At 42.9% G+C, this 24,204-nt stretch overlaps 1 protein-coding gene across 25 annotated transcripts in view; it reads left to right on the top strand.

The window, feature by feature from the left end:
* The window catches only part of EPB41L3 (erythrocyte membrane protein band 4.1 like 3), a 136,371-nt gene that overhangs the window by 29,527 nt on the left and 82,640 nt on the right, over positions 1–24,204 (top strand). For 7 of the 25 annotated variants that reach the window (XM_048939199.1, XM_048939196.1, XM_048939202.1 and 4 more), the window contains exon 1: positions 15,542–15,698. The exons of 2 other annotated variants lie outside the window; for them this stretch is intronic. The gene's annotated coding sequence lies outside the window, so the exon portion shown is untranslated. Of the gene's footprint in view, positions 1–15,269; positions 15,385–15,537; positions 15,699–16,216; positions 16,335–17,683; positions 17,790–24,204 lie in introns of those variants that run through there. 16 more of the 25 variants (XM_048939192.1, XM_048939188.1, XM_048939187.1 and 13 more) reach the window with 9 other exon arrangements.

Genomic DNA, 24,204 nt, shown 5'->3' with positions numbered 1-24,204 from the left:
GCCATATCTGTCTGTACAGAGTATTGCTCCTGCCAAGTTACACTTGTTCTAGACACAACATAAACAAAATTACAACTAAGAAATGGGAAATTACTTGGATTTGCTGTGAAATGTGTTCTCAGTGTTGCAAATCTTAATCCTGGCTGTCTACGGCGAGGTTTATCTGTTGTTGAAGTGTACTGGGCATAGTGTGCTTTAGCTCTTACTACTGACTGAGCCCTGAGATAGTACAGGAAAGTAATTAATAACATATGTATTTCAGTAGGAAAAAAAAATCTTATTTTCATACTGATGTGAAAATGATAACTAGAGTGATTAAAGAAATGGAGAGTGGAAAAAGAAAGGACAAAAATAGGCAGCCCAGATAGCAGATGGTAGTAAAGACAGAGAAGATTTTACACCTTGTCCTTTGAGGTCTGTCATCATCCAAAGTCTTCAAGTTCTCTAAGACTGTTAGCAAATCACAAAGAAAAATGAGACGTCCTGAGAATGTAGAGTAACTTGTGCTTGAGATGTTCCTTTGATGCTTAGAAAAGGAGGAAAAAAACTAGTTGGCTAGTGTTCACAAAGTGTCTGTTTTCATTCTATTTGTTCTGAAGAATAAATACTTCAAGACTGAACTTAAGTAATATGTTTGTCAAATGTTGCTTAAACTGTATTATTTTTTTTCTTAAGCAAGAGTCATAGAAGCAGTGGCAGTGATTTGGATGCATACTGATATCTGATCCAATGTGGGCACAGAGGGATGTAGCTACACGTTGCATCTATTGTGTTAACAGAAAATCCTAATAAAACCCAATTTTTGCTAAGTTGAGAAGAATGTGTAAATGTTACAAAAATACTTAAACAGTACTAAACAGAAAAAAACTTTCACTGGGAGACGAATACAGTTGAGCATAATAAAATTCATTTTGTTAATGCTTCTCTTTTCTGCTGTGTAGGACTGCAATGTTTCTGGTGTGATGAGCAGAGCTGTTGACTCTCCCTCACCTAGATGATCTTGTGCGGTTGGTAGATAAGTGTGGTGCCACAAGCATTGACAAAGGGAAGTAATTTGATTACTTAACTGCAAAACAAACCACAGATAGGCTCAGTCCAGTGGGCCCCGGTGCTTGGGAATGCAGGAAGCTGTGCAGCTGACAGGTGGTGACATTTTCAGATACTCTGGAATAAAACACCCTCTAGAGAAAAGGTCCCAAACTGCTTCTGATCCTATCTAATGGCATTTGCTGCATTAACCAAGGTATTGCCAGCTGGTGGAGAGGGTGATTGTTCCCTTGGCCCTGGAGAGGCTACACCTGGAATACTTGGCCCAGCTGTGGGCTGGACCAGAGCATGGACCTGTGCACTCTGCTCTGGTTAGCCCTGCTGGAGCAAGGCACAGGCTATACAGATTCAGAGAGCTCTATCAACCCACTGCACTTCAATTCTTTGGATCCTGATTCCAGAAACAATGCGGTGTTATCCTTGATAATGCTCAGGGCCATATCTTGCAGTGATTTCAGACAAGAAATGGAATATGCGGTCCTTCATGTGAAATGGTAAGTGTTGGCAGTGCTTTCACTGGCTGATCCAGTTGCAGAATCATTTCTGAAATTCCCAGCAGAGCAGCTCTGGTGCTGTACAGGCTGTGCCCTGGTTTCCCTCTTTGCTGCTGATGGCTCAGCCCCTGCTCTCATCATTGGCTTCACTCTGTGCCCCCCCCTGCCCCAGCACCACAGGAAGAATGCTCCTGGGGCCATCTGGCTACAGCAGGAGAAGAAAATTAAGCTTGGGAATGAGAAGTACTCCAGACCGTGCATTTCTCAAGTTCTCCTCCACAAGATGATGTGGCAGGTTTGGTGCAAATATTGACTATTCTGTATCTGTTGGCGGTATGCTGAGAGAAGATACAGATGTGAAATGCATCAGCATATTCAAAAATATTTTCCATAGTTTTAAAATAAAAACAGGGGTATGAAGGAGGGAAAGAAAAGTGGGTTATGTTATATCCTTCTTGTGCTCCAGTAGCGCCCATTTAAAATTGTCATTTTTATTTTCCTAATAGACTTCTCTCCCGTTTGCCTCAGAGCTATTTTAATTGAATTTGCTTCTTCTGTCTGCCATTTAGCTGCGAGCGGCCCTGGCTAAAAACAGTTCCAATGCAATCACAAATCAAGCTGTTTCACTGCATTTCCGGTGTTAAAAGCAGCTGACCTTCGTGTGCTGCTGGGAGGGCAGTGCAGTGCAGTGGGTCCAATGCTGACAGCTGCACACAAGATGGCCATGGGAACATGTGTGCTGAACTTGGATTTGAAATTACTGTAATTGGAATCACTGTCTGTGTTAAACATGGTGGCCATCTTCTGCGCTCATGCGATTTTCAAGTATTGACTGCATTTAGAATCAAATTATAAAATGTTCTGTAATGGTATGATATAGTACATCTGGGAGGAGCATGTATGATGTATCAGTTATTTCATTACTAGGCATAAAAGCACCTTTTTTGAAATTATTAGGGGAGAAAATAGAGGCTATTTAAAAAAAAAAAGTCAGTGAATGTAGCATTATGAGTATTGGCTAAAACAGGAATAAAGAGATGGATGTCAACATTTAATTTCCTATAATACATATTTTTATGACTGTACAGCTACTAAAACTGTCATCATCTAGTTTGCCAAACAAAGCAGTGAACTGATGCCCTGTTCCTCTTTGTCACCATTTCTGCTGGATTTATGGGTCTAATGCTTGGCCATCAGGAATATCTGAACTCGCAAAGCAGGCATTCTGTTGCATCATTAACCTGACAGGTTTCCCCCTCTGTTTTGATGGTCCAGGTGTTCACTCATTGAGTTGTCAAGATTAGACCTGTTCTTCTGCAGAAGGAGAGTACTATTTGCTTATGCTGAACCAGTCAGACATTATTCATGTTACAGATTGGTTTTTTTTCTAGCTCTTCTGTGCTCTCTGGGACTCCTGATAGCCTTCCAGGCTTTCAGGCTCTTGAGTGAGTGATAAGATTTTCAAACAGAGGTTACAAAGCCCCTGTTGCTTCTCATGATTTGGTTTTAAGTGAGAAAGAATGCCTCAAGATAAGTGAGTTTAGTAGCAGCAAGAATAACCTACATGCACAGAGGCAGTGAGGCTCCTTATTTGCTTATTTGATAAGCTACTGTAATGCCTAGCTTTATAAACAACACAACTATTAAGGCAGAGAATAGATCTGCAAAATTTCATATAATCATCAGAGGCTGCTGGAAAGCAGGATGTACATTTGGAAGCCTGAATGGAGAAGGGAGCACAGTTGCTACTTGCCCTAGTCCATGCCTTTCACCCCAACTCTCAGGCTCTCATTTCAGCTACCTGGTTCTTCCTTTTCACATGAGAACTACCAAGGAAACCCACGTTGAAGTAAAAACCTGCCAAATGCATTAATGTCAATTTTGGCTACCCCTCATTTAACACCTTGCGATATTAAACTTTCTGGCTGAAACAACTGAAAAGGGCATCTCTCAAAACAGATTTAAAACATGTTCATTTAAGCAAACTGCATGGTCTAGTTCTGATAGTGGAAATCATTGAATCATAGAATTGTTTGAGCTGGAAATGACTTTTAAAGGCCACCTAGACCAACTCCCCTGCAATTAAGTAGGAACACCTACAGCTAGATCAGGTTGCTCAGAGCTCCTTCTAGCTTGAGTGTCTCCAGGGATGGGGCATCCACACCTCTCTAGGCAATCTGTTCTATTACTTCACTGTTCTTATTATAAAAACAAAACAAAACAAAACAAAAAAAAAACCTTATTTTCTTCACATGCAGTCTAAATCTTCTGTTTCAGACTGAAACAATTTCCTCTTGTTCTATCACAACAGACTCTGCTGAATAATCAGTCCCTTTTCTCCTTACAGTACCCCTTTAGATACTGAAAGGCCACTCTTAGGCCTCCCTGGAGTTTCTTCTTCTCCAGGCTGAACAGCCCTAGCTCTTTCAGGTAGGGTGGTGTTCCATCCCTTGCATCATTTTTGTGGCCCTTCTCTGGACGCTCTCCAACAGGTCCATGTCTCTCCTGTACTGAGGACTCCACATCTCCGGGTACTCCAGGTATGGTCTTACCAGTGCAGAATAGAGGGATGGAATCACCTACTAACCATGCTTCTTTGATTATTGTATTGCTTACAGCACCTCTGAAAATTATTTACTAGAACCATACTAGATGTTAAGCTAGCTTGGTGCATTCACAGTGTAATGATAAACATTGGACAAACATTTGGTTTTCTTTCATTGTCACACATACAATTAGTTCAAGTTTATTTTATGTTAGAAAGTGAACATTACCAAAATACAATAAAAATTACAGGAAAGTAAAATATATGTATTATGGTCTATAGAGATTCAAGGAATCATAGAATCATAGAATGGCCTGGGTTGAAAAGGACCACACTGATCATCTAGATTCAACCTCCTGCTACATGCAGGGTCACCAACCTCCAGACCAGGCTGCCCAGAGCCACATCCTGCCTGGCCTTGAATGCCTCCAGGGATGGGGCATCCACAACCTCCTTGGCAACCTGTTCCACTGTGTCACCAGCCTCTGTGTGAAAAACTTCCTCCTAATATCTAACTTAAACCTCCCTGTCTCAGTTTAAAACCTGGATAAGAGTAGGTCCAAGTAGTTTGTACTGGTTTTTCATGGGCGAGCTTGAGATAAAATGCTGTTAATAACTAAAAATAAAACTTAAAGTTTTTTTTTTTTTTTAATTTAAGAAATGTCATACGACTCAGCATGATTCATCCCACCTCTTCTTTCCATGTTTAATTTTCTTATTCCAGTAGCACACTGTTGTAACACTCTGCTTCCGCTCCACATGTTGCTGTACTGTTCTTTGGAGCCATGAAGATTGTGCAAAAACAGAAGATGTAAAGGTCTAGGAGGAAAAAGGTTAAATTGAAACACTCAAGAGGTCCTGGTCACTTTTATTTAATAAAATATATGTATGGGAACTGCTGAATCATGGCCTGAACCTCTGATTGATCACCTGAGTGAGCAATGAGTCAGCCATGGGAGCACAGGTGAAGGCAATTCAGCTGTGCTGCCAGAAGGGGTGGAGCATGGCTCTCCTAGACCCATTTAAGAGCTGACTACCTGTAGGGAAGGATCTCTTCTGGAGATCCCTCCTTTGGAGTTTTACAGTGAGCCCAGGACGCAGGTAAGCATTCTATCTATTCTCTTTTGGTATAATAACCTGCTTAGCCAAACTCTCTGGTATATTTTTAACTATAGAATCTGTACCTTCATTTATTATACATTTGTATAGAGAGACATCTATAGAAATGTAACATAAAATAGTATAGGAACTTTGGAAAACTGAGGAAAGGAGTATACAATGCTGTTGAAGACGGTATTGCACTGTATGGCAATGCTGAGCAAGTGATGAGAATTTAGGCTGGTTTTAGTTTTGACTACTTATTGGTATTTATAGCTTATCTGTTCCACAGAGCTTGTGTTTCTCAGGTTAGATACATTACCAGGCTCTCAACATATCGTGCTCACCACATGCTGGTACTGGTGTCCTCCAGAAGTCATGTTTAACCACGGGTTTTCTTGGGTGCCTGAGATGCTGACTGTGTCCTTCATGTCTCCAGCTCTTTTATTGCAGCTGTGGAGACTGCATGTCTCTTCCAGCTTCGTGGCCCAGAAGATGTCACCTGGAGATGCTTGTCAGGCTTACCTAAAGTAGATGCCCATGGCACAGTTCTTTGAAGCTGGCTTTTCCTCTCACATTCCATTTTGAATGTGTTATCTCTGTACTTGCAGTGTGTGCTCATTAACTGTATGAAACATTTGTGATTTCACAAGTGTAGCTATATCTCAGTTTTCTGTGTGCTAAGCAGGTTGTATCTGAAATATTCCTTATCCTTTTAGTAAGCTTTGTACATGGTAAGCAATTGCTACAGTGCAAATTAGTGAGATTGAGTAGGGTACCATGCATTCTTGTGCAACCACTTTGCATGGTAACTTCTCCATATAGCCAACTATTTCTGGTTTTGATTTTAACTCAGCCATCAACCCCGTCTTTTTCTATACCATCTTTAATCAATGAAAGTGTTTTACAAGTTTCAGATAGAAAAAAAAAAAAATCTAACAAGAAGTAGTTAAGAGCAATCAATGAAACAAAGATTTCATAACAATCTCGTAGTGAGGATGTTGAGAGAAGGTGGCTACCTGGCGCAAATATGTGAGACCTGTTCATGGTACAGAGGATGCTGAGGACCTGTAAGACAAGAGAACATTGAAGATAAAATTCTTCCAGTATTCTTACAGTAATTGCCCAGTTCAAATTTATATGTACTGTGTGATAACTGCTCTTTTAGGCAGGTTTTCCAGGTGTGTTAATTGCCTGCTGAGCTCACTGAGTTCCCTGATGGATAAATTCTATGCGAACTTCAGACACCACACAATGTGATTCCTGTGAAGTTGCGAAGTGGAAATTTCAGTTGATTGACCTAAATAAAATTGATTATATCAGCTAAGATTTCAGTAAAGGACAACGGGGAACATAATTTTAGCTTTAGAGAGGCTTTGATGAAAGTAAGTGAATAAAATATCCACACCGGTGATGCAGCCTTTGCAAGAGACCTCGTAATCCAAATCTATTTTGAGATCCCAATCAATTGTTGAAAAAAATTGTGTTTTTTTTTTTTTTTCTTAGCTTTATAAGTTAGTCAGCGGGGAGTTTAATGTCAGAAGTTCCTGCTTTAATCAAAATAATGGATGTGTGTCAGATTATTTGATTTCATGGGAACTGTGGAATATAGAAAACTTAGTTCTCTGCAAGGGGAGAATTTTTATCATGTTATTCTAAGAAATGTTCATGGTAAGGTTAGTATTATTAATTGCAATGTTGTTGTTCTTTTTTTTTTTTAACATAAAAAAAAACAAACAAAAAAACTCTGTGAGGAATTTACCGATTAAATGAAAACTCTCTAAAACTCAGTTCAGAGTAAAGTACAGAAATGGTTTGACAGTCCAAAGGGTTTTGGCATCCTTTGTAGAACTCAAAATAAGTCAGTACAGTTGTGGTGGAGACTTGAGGCTGGTTCTCCAATGATACGCCTCTTTATCTCCTGACTTTTCAGTTGTATAGAACATGAGAATGAGAGTTCAGGTTTCATTATTCATCTGTATAATCAGTTTCAGATTCCTTCAAAGATTGGCAGAATCCCCCAACATGGAGATAAAGCAGAACTTTGTATACTTAATGCAAAGCAGAGAATAAGTGGTGCAAGGAAAGACATGGAGATTCCATACCACAAAACACTGCTACAGCATATTTTATGTTACACATTCAAGTCTATCTGGTGCAGCAGAAATAACAGTAAAGAGTAGTGGTGGTGGTGGAGCTGTGGTGGTCTGGAGATGTCTAAAGGCCAGTTTTGTCTCTCTCAGGGAAATGTTCTGCTTTGAAGTGAGCTCAGCTGTTAAATATCTTGCCTAGCTGTAGCTGGTCAATTAGCCTGTTTGACTAATCAAAGCGTATGTTACCACAGGCATATCAGCATGTGCATAGCTGCTGATCAGCATGCCTATAGCTACTGCATATGGTTGCCCTTGTCTGGCAGAAATAGTGAAAGGAATATTTGGAGCACAGGCTTGGTGGTGGTCAGGACTGAATGTAGAGGGCAAGGAGCAGTAAAACTTGAGGAACACCACCACATTGCTTAACTTTTCCTATGCTGCTCAGCATCTTTCCAGCTCTTTCCAGTTTGGCTCCCCGTAACATGAAAGGAACATGGGAGAGCAACTCATTGAAAATATCTGAACCCTTAGAAGGCTATTTTATGCTTCCATTAATCTGACTTGCTTACTCTTCATTTTGATTTTTTTCTTCCACTTAAAGTAACTTCTGGAGTGTGGATTAGATGCTGTATTAAAAACAGTGAAATAACCCAAACCTCCAGAAGTGCGTTCAATATGAAAGTTGAAAGTAGAGGATTTTGGTGCTTTTTATTTCAAACTTAATTCAATAATAGAGTTTTCTGGTTCTTGCAAAGGAAACTTTGTGCTGCACGTTGTATAAATGCAACGCTTTTTATCAATGCCACCATATTTTTCCTTTCAGAAAGCATTTGCACCTTTCATTATTTTTGCAGTTACATGTTTTCTCATGAGAAAACCATGTCTTAAAATGAAAATAACTCTTTCACAACTGTATTTCACTTGTCTGGCACCTCAAGTATCAATGAAGTTGCACATACAGTGAGCTCTTTTTTCTTCTGTCAAAAACAGTGATATTTTTTTGATACCTGCTAACAGGTCCGATGGCAATTGCAGACTTTTCATAAGCAGCTTCGGGGGTCAGAATACTGAAGTACAAGCAGACGTGAACAGTGTTTAGCTTGTGGATGAAACACCTCAATCTCATCAAAGTCCTGATGACCAATGCTGTTTGTGAGCCCTGATGCTGTTACTGTGGATCTTATCTTGCAGCAGAGATTCCAGTCCCACTTTTGTTGGCTTGCTTTGGGAGAGGAGCTGGTGTTAAAAACTTCAAAGACATGGATGTTTGGCTGCTCTTACTGGGACCGTGGGACTTTAATAGGAGCTAGAAAATAATATGGTTGGCATTCGAGCAAAATGAGTTTACGTGTGGGAGAGAACATAGCCTGTGTTTACAGTCTTTTTGTTAGTAGGTTACTCTTGTATATTGTTTGTAACCACTGAGAAGTATCTGCCTGTAGCTGTCAGGAGAGGCGCTACAGTGGTCTCCAGATATTTTGTATCCATGTTTGCGTGTTCATTGATTGGGTAAGGGACAGGAAAGCAGTATGCCTTCCTGGAAAATTGATTTTTGAACCTGCATCATTGCTTAGATTTCCATTTCAACCTTAGGAACTCCAGCATACAAATTATTTCCTTTACCCATAGGCAGTGCTGGAATTTCTACACTTATTTTACTAATAAGAACAAATTTTACACGCAGAAATTTTATGGAAAAGAAGCCAAGCATCTCTTACAAATGGAAGGTCCTTATACAAGCTTCTGCTTTTTCTATCAGGGTCACCTCTATTAACTTTGCAGGAGTGGCGAGCCAGTGTGATGCCTAAGGAATTGGGGTTGTCGCTGGGCAACTCTGCACTGTGTGCTGGAGCAGACAGACAGATGTTTGCATACAGGCTGTTGGGGGCAACTGAGCAAACCTGCTCTCAGAGTGCTGATTTGGGGCAGCTGTGGTAAATTAAACATTTGCAGTGGGAGGTGCTTCTATGGTAGTCATTATCTGTGAAGCATAAAAGGCTTTTCAAAAGGGTGAGAGGCTGAGATGCCTTTTGTGAGTACTTTTTGGTGCCTAGGACACAACTGTATACCATTGTCATTTGAGAGAGCATGATTTGTTTAGTTTGTTGAAGATGATGGATTTTCTTCTCTTAATGTAACAGTGACGTTTTTATGCTTTTGAGGTGCTTGCTTTTCAGTGAGAGATACAAAACCAGATCCCCTGTTTTCTGGAGGTTTGTGTTAATCTGGTCATCAGCTGTGTTAGAAAGAAACAAGTGGAATGTGCTATTTTTCTATCATAGTATACTATCTGCTATGTGTACATACAATCACAGAATCATTATAATTGGAAAAGACCTGTAAGATCCCCACCATGCCCACTAACCACATCTCTCAGTGCCATATCTCCACATTTCTTGAACACCTTCAGAGACTACAATTCTCTGGGCAACCTGTGCCACCGCCTCCCCACTTTGGGAGGACACCCTTCCTTCGTGGTATGCCAGTGGATCTTGTCAAGGGGAAGGTATAAAGAGCCTGGATTACAGCTCCTATTTTTCTCACCTTGAGTACTAATAGTGATGGTGAAATGCAGTGGGGAGAAATGTGTCCACGTAAAGGAAAGTGATGGGTTTCTTTATTTCTCAGTTGCGCTGTTTGAACCCACACCATTGTTCACAGTGTCTCATCAACCAAAGTGAATCCGAATGGGAGATCTCAATAGTAAACTGAATTTGAGCATAGAAAAGAGAATAAGAAGCTGCAGATGTGATGTGGAGGAGCTCACATGAATAAAGGCTGGTGCCCAGCACCACAGCCTAATGCCAGCACAGGCTGGGGTGGCTGCCAAAAGAGGTAGCGTGACTCTGCTATCACCTCCACTACTCATGTTGCTCCCCATTTCTGTCAGTGCAGAAATATTGATGAGGTCTCAGAGGGAATCACAGTGATCATAGTGAGGAACTGATCAGATTTATGGTCTGTTCTCTCTTTTGTAGTTTTAGCTTGGATGGATTTTCTTGCTTTCTCACGTGGACTCAGTAAATGCTGCAGTGACTGGGTGTAGGGGACAGGACAGAAGTAGGAAGGAATGGTCAGAAACTAAGGGAAAGACGTGAGCTTTTCTTGGTGTCACAGACCTTTAAATTGGCTGTGAAACCATGGAAGGCTTCAGGACAGGGATGGGACACAGGAAGAAAGGGCTATGGACATAGGCATGTGTTCACTCTTGATGTGAACTTCTTAAACATGCTTTTAAAACTGTTCTTCTTGTAATACTGTTCATTGTACTTTAAATACCAGAACTTTTCTTAATTGTTATTAACCTTCATTAGGATAAGAGGTGAATTCAGGGTGCTGTACAAACACTCATTAAAGTGTTTACCCTACCTGGCCAATCGTGCAGCTCAATAAGATAAATGGTACAAAAACAGTGCAAGTCCATGCTGATTAACCTGACCACAGAGAGTGATTTTATTATAAGTGTCTTGAGGAAGAGATGTCTTAAATAGAGATTCGTTATGATTCAGAATGTCATTTTTATTTCTGATGGTGCTTAATAAATACGTGCATTGTCTCCTTTGAGTCAGTAAGACCTTATGCTCAAGGTAAATTCCTTTCTGATTTAGATGGGGCTGCAGATAGTTTTGTAACTGAAATGCAAGACTGATTTTAGTGACATGAAAAAGGGGGAAAGTATCTGCTTTCCTGTTTAATGCACCACAAACAGAGAGAAACAGCATGCACTGTGAGAATGAGAACAAAAAGCTGGTATTTCATGGGCTGAAGTAGTTAGACTCAACAGGAAAGATCTTAGTAAATGAGAATGGCTTATGTTGACCTTAACTGAGGTGGTCACCATCTAGGAAGTTCTCAGTCACATGGTAGCCAATGGAAAATAAGAGTTGCCCTAGCCTCATTCATTGTTGAAGTGTTTAGGAACCCTAATTAGATTAATTAGTGTTCACTGCATATTGCACATCTGTATTTTTCATTTCCTAGACTCAATATGGATGGATAATACATGGAATTAGAGTACAGTTAAATTATATTAATGATTATGCATAGCAAAAGTAAACTGAAATGGAAAGCCTCATTGAGATAGCTGAAATTAATTACTATGAAAACTATTTCATGTCTGTTCTGAGTACAGCATCGAGTACATCCCAAAACATCTTAAATCTGTTAGACTTCGGTTACCATTGGTTCACGAAGAAGGTGAAAGATGTACAATGGGAAGTAATCTCTTAATAACCCAGCTAATTCTCTCAGTCAGAAAGTAGCTATATGATACGAAAGTGGCAAAGGGCAAGGCTGAATTAATTGCAGTAAATCTTTGCAGGATTTCACTTGTAAAAGCACTGGGGCAAAATTTACTGCCCCCGGAAGTCTTAAAATGGGGTGGGTTTGGCACTGACTGCAGAACAAGACTTGGATTGGAGAACAAAGCACGTAAATCTTGCTTGCATGTAAAAAAAAAAAACCAAAACAAACAAACAAAAAAAAAACAAAAAAAACATGCTGTTTGATCTCGACCAAGACTTAAAGGCAAGGCTGGATGTTTCAAAGCCAGGCTGGATGTGGCTCTGGGCAGCCTGGTCTAGTGGTTGGTAATCCTGCCCACAGCAGGGGGGTTGAAACTAGATGATCCTTGAGGTCCTTTTCATCCCAGGCCATTCTCTGATGCTTTGTTTTGAATATATTTGGCCTCTGTCATTTGCTAAGGGAAGAATCATGTCTCACCTGAAGGTTTATGTCTTCTGTATTTGAAGCAAATGGTAAAAGTGGCCAATTAGAAGTATCTGAGCGTAACGTTTGCAGTGAGAGAAGACAGAAATAGAAGGTTTGGTCTGATTTCCAAACCTAACCTTCAGATGCTGTATCACAGTGATCGCTCTTAATTATGAGAATTTGGTTTCATTGCCATGCAGAAAGCGAAGCTGCATGAGTCATAGACAGAACAGTTTGCTTTTAATAAAGTGGATACGGTAATAAAAAAAAATCAGTTTGACTCCAAAACCATCTACTTGTCTAGACAGATAGTGCCAAGCCTGTGTCTGCTGAGAAATATCTTCCTAATACTTCTGTAATAATGCTACTACTTTTACAGTACTTCCCATTTTTCAAAGTGCTGTACCCAGTTAATTCACTGTTGGCTGTGCTCTAGACAGCCCTTTGCGGAGTTTGATAGCATTTTTGTGTCTTGCTCTTCTGTAATGTGCTATTTTGAATGCCATGGCCAATCAATTAGGGAATCACAAGAATGTTTTGGGCAGCACTTCCCAGGATTGGTCAATAATTCTTGTCCCAGCTCTTCCAGGGTTGCCTATTCATCCTTTCCTGGCAGAGGCCCCGTGACTCCCCATTCCCCTCCTCTATAAAAAGCCCTTGTTGTGGCCAAATAGCCTACATAGGCCTGTTTTCCTTATGGCTGCTCTCCTCAGACTGGTACCCAAAGGGAAAGTGGATTTGCACCTTTCTCTACCTGTAATTTGACTGCTTTGTGTCAGAAGCCCTCTTTGCCTTTATTCTTTCTTTTCATTCCAGAATCTCTTCCTTCCCTCCTCCTGTGGGGCTTTCCCAAGAAAGTTGCCTGTGTCCACTGAAGGGGAGAAAATGGAAAAAAATTGAGTAGAAAAGGGAGGAGAAGGCAGAGCTTCCCACATGTCTTAGCAGTTTCCTCAGCTTAGCATCAGTCTCCTGGGCGGCTCTGTTGCTCGTATCTGAAGGAAGGCTGCAAAGAGGTTAGAGATAGACTCTTTTCAGTCATTCCTAGTGCCAGGACAAGAGGCCACGGCCACAACTTGGAACACATGACTTTCCCTCTGAACACCAGGCAGCACATCAATGCTGTGCAGGTGACAGAGCACTGGCATAGGCTGTCCAGAGGATGTGGGATCTTCTCCTTGGAGATCTTTGTAAGCCACCTTGCTGTGGGTCTGGGCACCCTGCTGTGGGTTGGCCTGCTGCAGTGGGACTGGGCCAGAAGGACCCAGAGGGTCCTGCCTGCCTCAGCCACTCTGTGAGTTTGTGATATGGTACAGGGAGAGAATTACATTGTTTTGGAGGAGATGATGATGAAATTCCTCTTGTTAAGGCAATGGTGCAGTGTTAATAGCAGGAGGGAGAAGAAGAGTGTTGAATGGGGTTGGAAACTGTGAACAGATTATGGAAGAAAAAAGAGGATGACCTGGCAGTAGCAGGCTGGGAGGTTTCTGTAGTCACTGAACTGGAGAGAAGCTGGTCCCTGACTAAGTGGCATGTATGGAGTTCATGTCTAGAGCAGCAGGACATGAGGAGTTAAAAGTCTGTGCCCTGGGGGTAAGCAAATCAAGTTGCAAAGCATGATATCCCTTATCCCTCCCAAAATTATACTGTTTTTAAATAAGTGAAATGTAGGAGTTTAAAAACAAGCAGAGGGCAGGCCAGCCCTTCTCCATGGTGCGCTGCAGGGTTGTGTGTCTGCTGCTAGAGGAAGACTGCCTTGGGCTGAATCAAGCCTAGCACACTGGGAGTTTGCTCCTGATATCTGAGTCTGAAGCTTGACCTCCAGAAACACAGGAAAACAGCAAAAGTGAAGCTATTGTCAACGTTGCAGGGCAGGAGGTCAGTCTTGTCTGGCACTGCTCAGGCTCATCATCTGAGCTCCTTTCATCTAAATAGACACTGCTAACATTCCAGTGAAGCATGGGGATTATTCACGTTTCCCACCTATGTGGACGAAGTATGCGTTACAGCTTGCTAAAAATCACTGGAAGAAGGTTTTAAAATAATACTTAAAAACTGCTGATTCATCAGACATAAACTTTCCGTGGAGCTCTGTCTGACAGGAGTTAAGCCACACTGGCCAACTAACCCACTTCAGAATTAGAAAATAACATTCAGAAAGGGAACAAACAACACTCAGCAAGACTGTGAGAGCTAAGAGCACTGAAAGTCAGGCTCATATCAGCAATGCAGAGGTACCAGCTACTTAATATCCACTGCAAAGATTTCCTGCCTGAAAAAAAAGAGCTTATTAATATCACTCAATGTTTTGAGGTTAAATCAATGTGCTTAAAGCTTTTAGGTCCTCAGATTAAAGATGCTATTAGATATGCAATGTATCCATAAAAGGGAGCTCAGCATGCTATTTCTGGGGGGCATATCCCTGCTCAAAGGCAACAGATATGTCCCCAAAGCACTGTGACCCTGCATAAGAGTAGTCCCCCAGCTCACTCTTCAGACTCTTATTTGATTCAAACTCCATCCTTTTCTCACTTTTTCCCCAAACCAAACCTTGTTAACTCTGCTGTATATCTCAGCTGTTGGGTATATTCCCTTGTAAGTCATGATGACTTCCAATGCTCCCGTTGAAGAGTATACAAGTTGTTTTATTTAAGCTGCATGACTAGAGCTACGCCCTCTCTTAGCTGATGGTACGCATTTTCTTTCTGAAGCCTTGCGCCTGGTGCAGCACTCCAGATCTGCTAAGTAGCAGCTCTGCATTAGGTACAGAGCAACGTGGTTCTGCAGATCTGAGCTACGCAACATCCGCTGCTGAATGTCAAAACCTCTTTCCTTGCTGAAATCCCATGGAGATGTTGCTAATTAAAGGATATTTCTTCCCTCAGTCCTGATTCATAGCAGAGGCCTAAATACAGTTTGGATCTTAGCATTTAGGGGTGCTCTCAAAATAAAGTTTGAAAAAGGAAAAAGCCTCCTTTATCCATGTGTTCTAGCAGCATGAGGGTGTTGGGCTGTGCTTCTCCCAGAGGCAGCCAGGACTGCAAAATTCCAAAGTCATTTTCAGTTTTACATTACCCTTTTTTGGGTCAGCAGCCAATGTGTGCTTGGAGCTGCATTTATTTATTTCTGTTTTGGTGATAATGCTGAGTGAAATAGGGGCCACATTTTTAAAAGCCTGTGGTTCATCATTGGAAATTAAAAAGCTGATATCACTCCCCCCCCCAGTAAGAATCCCGCGGGTAAATCAAAGCCAGACTTTGTCAGCACCCAGCTTGCTGGTTTCGAATTCCCAGGCACTCTCCTTATCCGCTCGGGCTGGTTGCAATCGCAGCAGCCAAACTCGCCTACGGAGCAGAATTCGCTTCGCTAAACCACGAACTGCGCAGTTGCTCGGACGCAGGTGGGGATCCCGGTGCCCGGCTGTGACCCTCCCTTGCTGCTGGAGAGCGGCACCCCGCGCTCCCACTCGCAGCCAGCAGCCAGCTTTTACCGCTTTCCGCGGCGTGGACTTTTTTTCTTTTTCTTTTTTTTTTTTTTTTGGTGCCTTTCCTTTTTCCCTCCCTCTCTCCGGAGCAGCCTGCACAGACAGCCCTGATTTGCTGCGGAGCGGCGGAGACTCGCTCAGGGCAGAGCCGGGCTGAGCTGCCGCTCGCTGCTGACGCGTGGCCGCCGCCGGCAGCAGCCCCAGCCCGCTGCTGCTGCTGCCGCCCCCAGGTACCGTCCCGGCCCCGCTACGCGCTGTGCCCTCCGCCAAGGGGAAGCGGAGGGTATGCCCTAGAGAGGGTTTTATAGATTGCACCCTTTTTTTTTTTTTTTTCCTTTTTTTAATATATACCCTTTTATATAGACATATGCAGAGCTCGTTCCTAGGAGCCATTTTTGAAGTCAGCAACCGCGGAGGCCCCGGGGGTGCCCCCGCGCCGGGCGGGGAGCGGGGAGGGGCGGGAGGCTGTTCGGAGCGTGGAGCGCGGTGGTGCGAGGGGGGCTGCTAGGGGGCTGTGCGTCCCGTTTTATTGATTTATTATTTTTATTTTACAGCGATTGCCATTTTTATAGCAAACTTCACCACTCACCCGCACATCTCCTTCCCCACCCGGCCTTGCGTTGGCGAGGGGGGACTGTTTCCCTCCCTATTCCCCCCCCCCCCCCCCCCCCCCACGGGCCGTGGCTTCTGCAATGCGGTGGGTGTGGTTATTGCACGGAGCACGGCGCTGCTCCGGACCGCTGCAGTGCCAGCGCCGCCACCCCCACCCTCAGCCCCCTCCCGGCTGGCAGCCGCGGGCCCCCCTCGGGGGTTGGCTGCGCCCAGCGGAGCCGCTTCTTGCGGGGACATCGCGCGTAGAGCTCGAGGTGGGCTCCCAGGTGTGCGGCGGGGCAGCGGCGGTGCCCGCGCAGGGCTTCGGGGGGGAGGAAAGGAAAACAGCCGAAGGTGCGCCCGTCGGGATGCTTGGTATCACTGATGTGATAATCTTCCCGTTGCGGATGGGTTTGGCTTTGAAGACCCAGACTGGGCATGGAGAGGGGTGCTCTCTCCTTAGGGTTTCTTGGTTTTCATTCAAAGAGCTGAAACTTTACCAGGTACTGGGACGCGCTGGAAAACTCCTGCCTCATCATCGTTACAAGTAGCAAAGTGTATCCAACGTAGCTTTGCAGTTTTCCGATTTTTGTTTTGGCTCTGTTGGTACAGGAGGTCACTCAGGATGATGCTCAGAGGTTTGAGCACTGCTTTGCAGTGTGTGGTTGTATTTGAGATGGTGTAATTACTGCTTGGTCAACTGGATACCTACTGCAGCAAACCTGCTTTAGCAGGAATTTAAACTGGATGATCTCCAGGGGTCCCTTCCAGCTTCTATGATTCTGTGATTCTCTGATTTGCTGAGCTCTGTGTGAATGTCAGTTTTAAGTTGAAGGGAAAGTGCCCACTTTGTTCATCTGAAGTCTTCGCAGTCAAAATAACTGCAAGTCACGGGGCTGCTTTCCAAACATGAGGTGTGCCCTGTGTACATCTGTGATTCTGCAGTGTGGCAGTCTGAATACCACCTCATTCTTTTAGCTTTTAATAATTTCAGCATTTTCTATGTCAATAGAAAGCTAAAAGATTTGTGTATGTATATGTGTAATATATTATGTATATAAATGTGAATATAACTAAGTCTCAAAGCAACTAAACAAAATATATGCTTGACCACTAAACGTTGGTCAGATTTGATCAGGCTTACATTTAACCTCTAAAACTCTGGCAAAGAGTCCTTTGTGGTGTAGGAGAGGTGAGGACCACCCTGCTGCATCAGGATGTGATGACATCCCCTGTCCTGCCGCACCTCTTTATGCACTCCTATGCACAGATGGATGAACTCTGCTCTCTGTGGGCTGGAAACTTTCAGCTCCTGTGCTGGGATGAGCTCTGCATGGCAATATGGGAGAGGAGAGCCCAAACACTGCACTGGGGTGAAAGCCATGGGACTGCTGGCACTGGATCAGAAAGGCTCCCAGAGCCTTCAGCATGCCACAGACCTGCTCGCTGCGGAGGAAAATCATCATCCCCAGTGAATTGGCTGGCATTAAGCATCCATTGCCTTTGTGTCATCTGATGGGAGCCTGCTTCTGCGGTGGGCAGGTTCAGCCTCTGGGAGGAGGAGGAGGAGGAGGGCTGGGGGCTGCAGGGTGGGGCAGGGCTGTGCCTCTCTTCTGAGGAACTGCAGCAGAGCTGAAGGACTCTAATTTTAGTTTGGGTTTTCTTCTCTCTTCTAAGAAGGAGCAAGTGAAGGTGAAGCTGCAACTTACGTAATTTGTGAATTAAACTGGGTGAGGTCTTTTTCTGTCTGTTGGGGAAACCTTTGATGGCAAAAAGCTGCTGTTTGCAGGGCTTTATTTGAAGGCTGTGTGTTTCTTATATAGGTAATGTGAGCTTGGGCTTTGGGTTTGAGCCACGGCAGCATGCTATCACCTATGTTTTGTTATCTTTGTTGTCTGGTGCAGTGAGTAAGAGTTCTTTGGGCATGGTGGGTTCCTTAAACCTGTCAAATGTCACTTGGGTGTATTTCGGGTGTGATGTGAAGTTCACAGTAACTTGTTGAAATGTGTTAAACGTGTTATGCACAGCGGGCGGCATTCAGGCTTGCTTCATGGAAATCTCACATAGCAGTAAACGGCTGGGTGTTGTCTCAGAGAAGGCACCAAACCATTTAGGAGTGCTTATAAAAGATTATTTGGGGCTCATGAAATGAAGCATCCACCTTATCTCTTGAGCTCCAGCATTTTCAATGTGAAAGCCTTGATAACTGTTTCCTTCATTGAAATACCCCCAGTGTGGCTGGGGATGTTGTGCCTGAGTGTCCGACTTGTCATATAGCTAACTGGAGGCAGGATTGCAGAGTCTGAATGCTCAGAGTGTTTTGTTCAGAGTTAATCTCTCTCTGATCAAGTGAAAATAAACGTGCCTATGTAAATGAAAAATAAGATCGCTGTCTGATTAACTGAAAATATGTTTATTACGATGGATTGTTTTTATTTGGTGCAAAAATTAGAGAGGAATTATCTCAGTTATGTAGCAGTTCTCTTAATTTTTCATCTCCAGTATTTGCCATTTCTTGCAATGGGGTAGTGGTCCAGGGGTACATGTGGATACATAGCCCTTACTCTTCCCTTTGCTGGTTGGAAACACCCAAAGAGAAATGCATCTTTTCTTTGTGAAGGTCTCTGGCCAGTGAACTGAACAGCACCAGCAGCAGAGAGGAGGAGCATAACCACTTGTGTTGGCTTTGGGAAGAGAAATCCCACAGGCTCTCTGCTCTTGTCCCACCCTTACCCAAAGCTGTCACTGCAAGCAGCAGTGCGGAGGGAACTCAGGAGGGTTGCTGGGAACTGGATACGTGTATAAAAGCTGAAATGGGTTAGGATTTGGGACAACTGAGTTGATGCGAGACAATGTTCCATGTAGACAGCAAGCTCAGGGTCTCCTGCACCCTTTCCTGAATAATTGGTGTAATACAGTTTGAATAATGTTCAGCTTTTTGGCTCTGGGGGAAAATGACAGCTTTACTTTTTGTGTGATTTAATTTGACAATGTTAGCAGAGCTGTTTGTTTTTCAAGTAAAATGGTTAAAAGCTAAAAAGAAATTGTTAGTCTCCTAAATCACTTATGGATCTAGTTCTATCCTACAGGACACAGCATATGAATAGGCCATATATAAATAAAGGCTTAAAAGTTGCATACCAATTAAAAAGAGGAGGAAAACCCCTTTTTACATGGATCCCTTCCATTTTTACTCTTTTCTTTACAGACCTTGGAAGTACTTTTTTGTGTCACAGACAGAGAACCCTTTCAGCTGCTGTGCTACCTATCAGAACCCATCTGTTGGCAAGCCAAGGAACAAAGGCAGCACTGAAATGTGTGTGAGGATCCCCTTCCAGATGTGGGATCCTGCTGAGGAAAGCCTTTAGCTTAGAGGGTTAAAGAAGAATGTGGAAGACGGGAGACTGGGAGCGTTTGCAGGGCAAAGAGTGAGAGAAATTGAAAGCATCTGTGGATAGAAAGAAACAAAAATTGGAGTAGGGAGAGTGTAAAGAGAATAGTTACTGAGATGCAGTGTTGGATATATGCGGGTGCATCTGTTTGTATGCAGTGTGTGTTCTCTGATGAATGTGGTGGAAGTAGCAAATCATCACAGTGCCTTAATGGGCTAAAGGGGAGAATGCACATCCCCCCCCAGCCCCACTCCCCAGCATGGCTTCTGCCTTCCCTCCCTTCCCACCTTCCCTTCCTATGGCTGCTCTCACCATAGTGAGAGTGCCCCTTTCTTTGGGTCCCCGTGGCACTGCTGGTGGCAGCCGAGCTGCATCCCTGGTGGAAGTCACCTTGTTTACTCATCAGTCTGAGGGCAATTATGTCTTAACGCCTCCTGGTTTCCTAGGACATACCAGCTGCAAATAAAATCTCATTTAGTAAGCCAGTAAATGCAAACAGGCTGTGGAAAAAAAAAATGTTTCTCCAGACCTAGGAAACATATGTTTATGCTAGCTGAGAGAGCTGTTCTTGTATCCTGACTTGCACAGGGTAATGTCTTTGTGCATCTTCCCTTGATAATTGGTAACCTTGCCTACGAAATGAGGCTTGATCCGGTGTAGACAGTGGCATTGTGACCTGACCCCACAAACTGTAGCTGAGATCAGGAAGCTGTAATCTTTTGGAGGACCCTGGAGATGATTACTTCACTGCATCTGTTGAATTCATCTCTGTTTTTTCTCCATTGAGTTACAGTTGTTGCAGAGCAGCATTTTGGACATGCAGTGCTCAGCCCCTGTGCTGTGTGGGTGCTATGGGCATCTGTGCAAGTAACTGAATATGTGCATCTGGGCAGACAAAACCATTGCCATATGGAAGTTCTTGCATAAAGTAACATGGTACCTCTGTTTTTTTCCCAGTAGTTGATGTTAACCTTATGGCATTAGCAAATACAAGGTTTGGCTTGAAGAACAGAAAAGTGTAATCTTAACAATAATAATAATAATTTTAAAAAATGATATATTTTCTGTTTTCCTGGATAGTTTTGGTAGCTCAGGCACTGGTTGCACAGATTAAGTGGTTTCTGTGGGGAATTTGGCAGCTGCGTTGGTCAGAGGGGCACAGGGATGAGATGACTGGGAGGAAGACAGGGTGGTGGCTTTGCCTATGGTCAGCCCAAAAGACGAGTAAAACATGGGTTTCAGCCCCACTTTAGAGATTGCCATTACTGTGTATTTGCCTCTTACTGCGTAGTTTTCTATAATAGGTAAACTACATTTGCCTTTTTTTTTTTTTCAGTATGTTGCCAATTTAACCATTTATCTCAATGGGCAAATGCCAGAGCAAAATCTTTGAAGAAACTGTAGAATAGCAAGCCCAGCTGCAGAGTTTAAAGACGGACTGAGATTATTGTTTGTTTTGTGTGTGTGTGTGTTGGAACCTACATTTTCCCTTTCTTCTCTCTTGGATCATTCCAGAATACCGAAAGTTTTGGTTAATTATATGTGCTTAAAGGAAAACACTGTAATGTAGTTTCCATGTACTGGAGCATTATTCTGGTACAGCTGGAGCTGGCAGCCTTTCATTCCCTTACCACCTTCTTTTCCTCCTAAAAATAGCAGCACACTACAGTGGGATTACAGGAGAGACAGAAGAACGTTTCCTGAGCAACAGTTTCTGCTGGATGGCAGCTGAAGCAGCACCAAGAGCGTGGAGGAGCCAGAGGGAGACAGGAGCAGGGAAAGACTCAAATCAGAAAGAGGCAGAACTGGGGTGGAACGGATGATGGAGGTGGGTGGGAAGCATCCTGTGCTGGCAGCTAGATGTGCTGTGCTGCCTGGGGAATTGGGGGACACCTCAGCACCTGAATCATTTAGAGGTTGCTGAGACAGAGCACTCAGCAGCACAGCGCGGGGAGCAAATGCGTGGCGTGGATGGGAAGTGTGGGCAAGATGACCTAATTTCCATCTCTGATTTCTATGATTTATTAAAGAGTTTTGCAAGCATTCTTTTAGCAGGCTTAGAGATGGAATTTGAGGCATGGCAATTAGGAGTCCTTTATTTGTGTGCCAGCGTGCTGTCAGGGTTTGATCACTTATTTGCAGCAACAGTGGGAACCCTCCATGGCAGCAAGGAGTGGTGGCTGCTGGGCTCTACCAGGTGTTAGTCTGGGTGCTGACACTGGGTTGCCTTCTGATTTGGGTCCTGTCCTCAGTGTCACTTGTACTGTGCCCATCTCCTTCTTGAGTATACTTAAATATGTCCAACTAGGCTTTCTGTCTGCATAAATTTTGTCCTTGCTTGCATTTGTACATAATTAAATTGCTAAATCTGTAACAATTAACAGTCATTCCTTACTGTTATGCTGAAATACTATTATTACTAATTTTCTTTGACAAACCATCCTTTCTCATATATATTGGAGATGAGATGGTCATGTCTGATCAGTGCCCACTTTGCCCTTTGCAAAGCCAAACTAAAACATCCAGAATTTCACAACATTTAAAGATCAAAAGGAGCATTTTATCATTTGCTAGTGATGTTACACAGATTTCTTGACTTGTTCTTCACTGTGTGAATTCATAACTACTTTACTTAGACTCATATCAAATATGAAGCAGGAATATTGTTCTTTGCGGCTTCTCTACTAGTATGGTAGGGCAGAGAAGTAAAGTCAGTCCTTTTCTCAGCCTGAAGGGACAGTGATTGAATTAAGGATGCTGAAGTGAAGAATAAAAAAGCTCCTTTTCTTTCTTTCTTTTTTTTTTTTTTAACCATCTTCCCACTGCTTCACTAGTGGAATCAACATAAGATGTCTCTTTCCAGGATATGGTAAATGGCTTGATTCTGGGGGCTACCTCTAACATCAGTATAGTTGCAGTTCCTACATTGTTTGGGTCAGAGGAGTACTAGCAGCTTATGAAGGAGTACCACTGTTAAAGCTAGAGGCTGTATTGCTCCTCACTACAAGAAAGACATGGAGGCCCTGGAGCGTGTCCAGAGAAGGGCAGTGAAACTGTGAAGGGTCTGGAGCACAAGTCTTATGAGAAGCAGCTGAGGGAACTGGGGTTGTTCAGTCTGGAGAAGAGAAGGCTCAGGGGAGACGTTATTGCTTGAATGGAGGATGTGGTGAGATGAGAGTCAGACTCTTGTCCCAGATTACAGCAATAGGATGAGAGGGAATGGCCTCAAGTCGTGCCAGGGAAGGTTAGATATTAGAATAAATTTCTTCTCAGAAGGAGCAGTGCTGCAGTGGCACAGGTGTTCAAGAACCATGTGGATGTGGCACTGAGGGACCTGGTCAGTGGGCATGGTACGGATGGGCTCACGGTTGGACTGGATGATCGTAGCGGTCTTTCCAACTTCAGTGATTCTGGAAGCAGTCTGCCTAGTTCTGTACTTGCTCCTTCTCAAGCTCCAGTTTTGTTTTTACGTATCTCCTGTGCAGACAAAATTGTTTTCCACAGATCTCTGTTGCGAATCCCCTTTGACTGCCTGTGTTTTGTGCTCCCTGTCATCTGAAGCAACTCTTAACTTTTGCTGGCATTTTTCTATCTAATAGCAAGGTAGCTGGTATAAAAGGACGTGTCCCCAACGACCTTCTGATCTTCAGATGTTGTTTTGAAGAACACAATCATTGTACTTGCTTCCTTCTTCTGACAGGTCTGTGGAAATCGATACAAATGTATCTCTGTAATCTTGTAAGAAATCTTATGCTTTTTTCCAAAGTAAAATATTCTAACATGCAATAGGTGATGCAGTAACAAACCAGAATGTACATTATAAAGCTACATCATTCTCTAGCTTCCAAGCAGTTATAAGGAGATAAAATGGATATGTTTAGTTCACTAAAAAATGTTTTGCTACATTCCTTTAAGTCATCCCAGGCCTATTGCTGTTCCTACTGGGCAGAACTGCGAGTTTGTTTCCTTAGTAGTGTCCTCTGAGCTTGTGATGATGTTCTAAGAAGAAGAATCTCCGTGACGTGGAACTTGGCACACAAACCAAGGTCTCAGCCAAGGAAATGCATTGTCTGTTAGTTTTCCAAACAAAACCAGTTCAACTGAATGTGAATGCTTTTGCCTGTTTTGTATCTGGTTTCCACTGGCCGTATTTTGATTTTTGCAATGTTGATATGATAAGCAATTATTTCTGCATGCGTGGCATTGTGTTTTTTTTTTTTTTTTTTTTTTTTTAACTCATGGTTAAATATTTCTTATTTAAATGTTGGCTGCTGAGCCTGAAAGAATCTGTCCAGAAATTCAGAAGGGGTAGCACAAACATTAATGAGTGTCTGAATAAGTGTTTCAATGATAAACAGGATTATTTCCCACTTAAAAGCATTCCAGTTGGGGAAGTTGGCTGCACCAAAGCTGCTCTTTGGCTAGGACACATTTAAGCTCAACATCTTAAGACTCTCAAGAGAGGAATTCTGCTTTCTACTGGTATTTGGCCTTTGTTTTAAAACGATGTACTCCAAGCTATTATTCTGAAATTATGGTCCATTTGAGAAACTCAGTGGAAATTTTTGAAACTTGTATTTCTTTCTGAACCCTAGTTGGACACTCCATAGGGAAATTATTTATCAAGAATACTACAGAGATACAAAATTAGTACTGAAGTGCAGTATTTAACATCACTTAAGATAGCAGCTCTGCAATATGTATGGTATCTTCTGGAAAGGGTGGAAAGCAGCAGGACAGGTTTTTTCTGTTA

The sequence above is a fragment of the Lagopus muta genome, chromosome 3 (genome assembly GCF_023343835.1).
Source record: "Lagopus muta isolate bLagMut1 chromosome 3, bLagMut1 primary, whole genome shotgun sequence".
Taxonomy (NCBI): Eukaryota; Metazoa; Chordata; class Aves; order Galliformes; family Phasianidae; genus Lagopus; species Lagopus muta.
The sequence above is the reverse complement of the archived record's forward strand: the minus strand, read 5'-3'. Positions and strand labels throughout refer to the sequence as shown.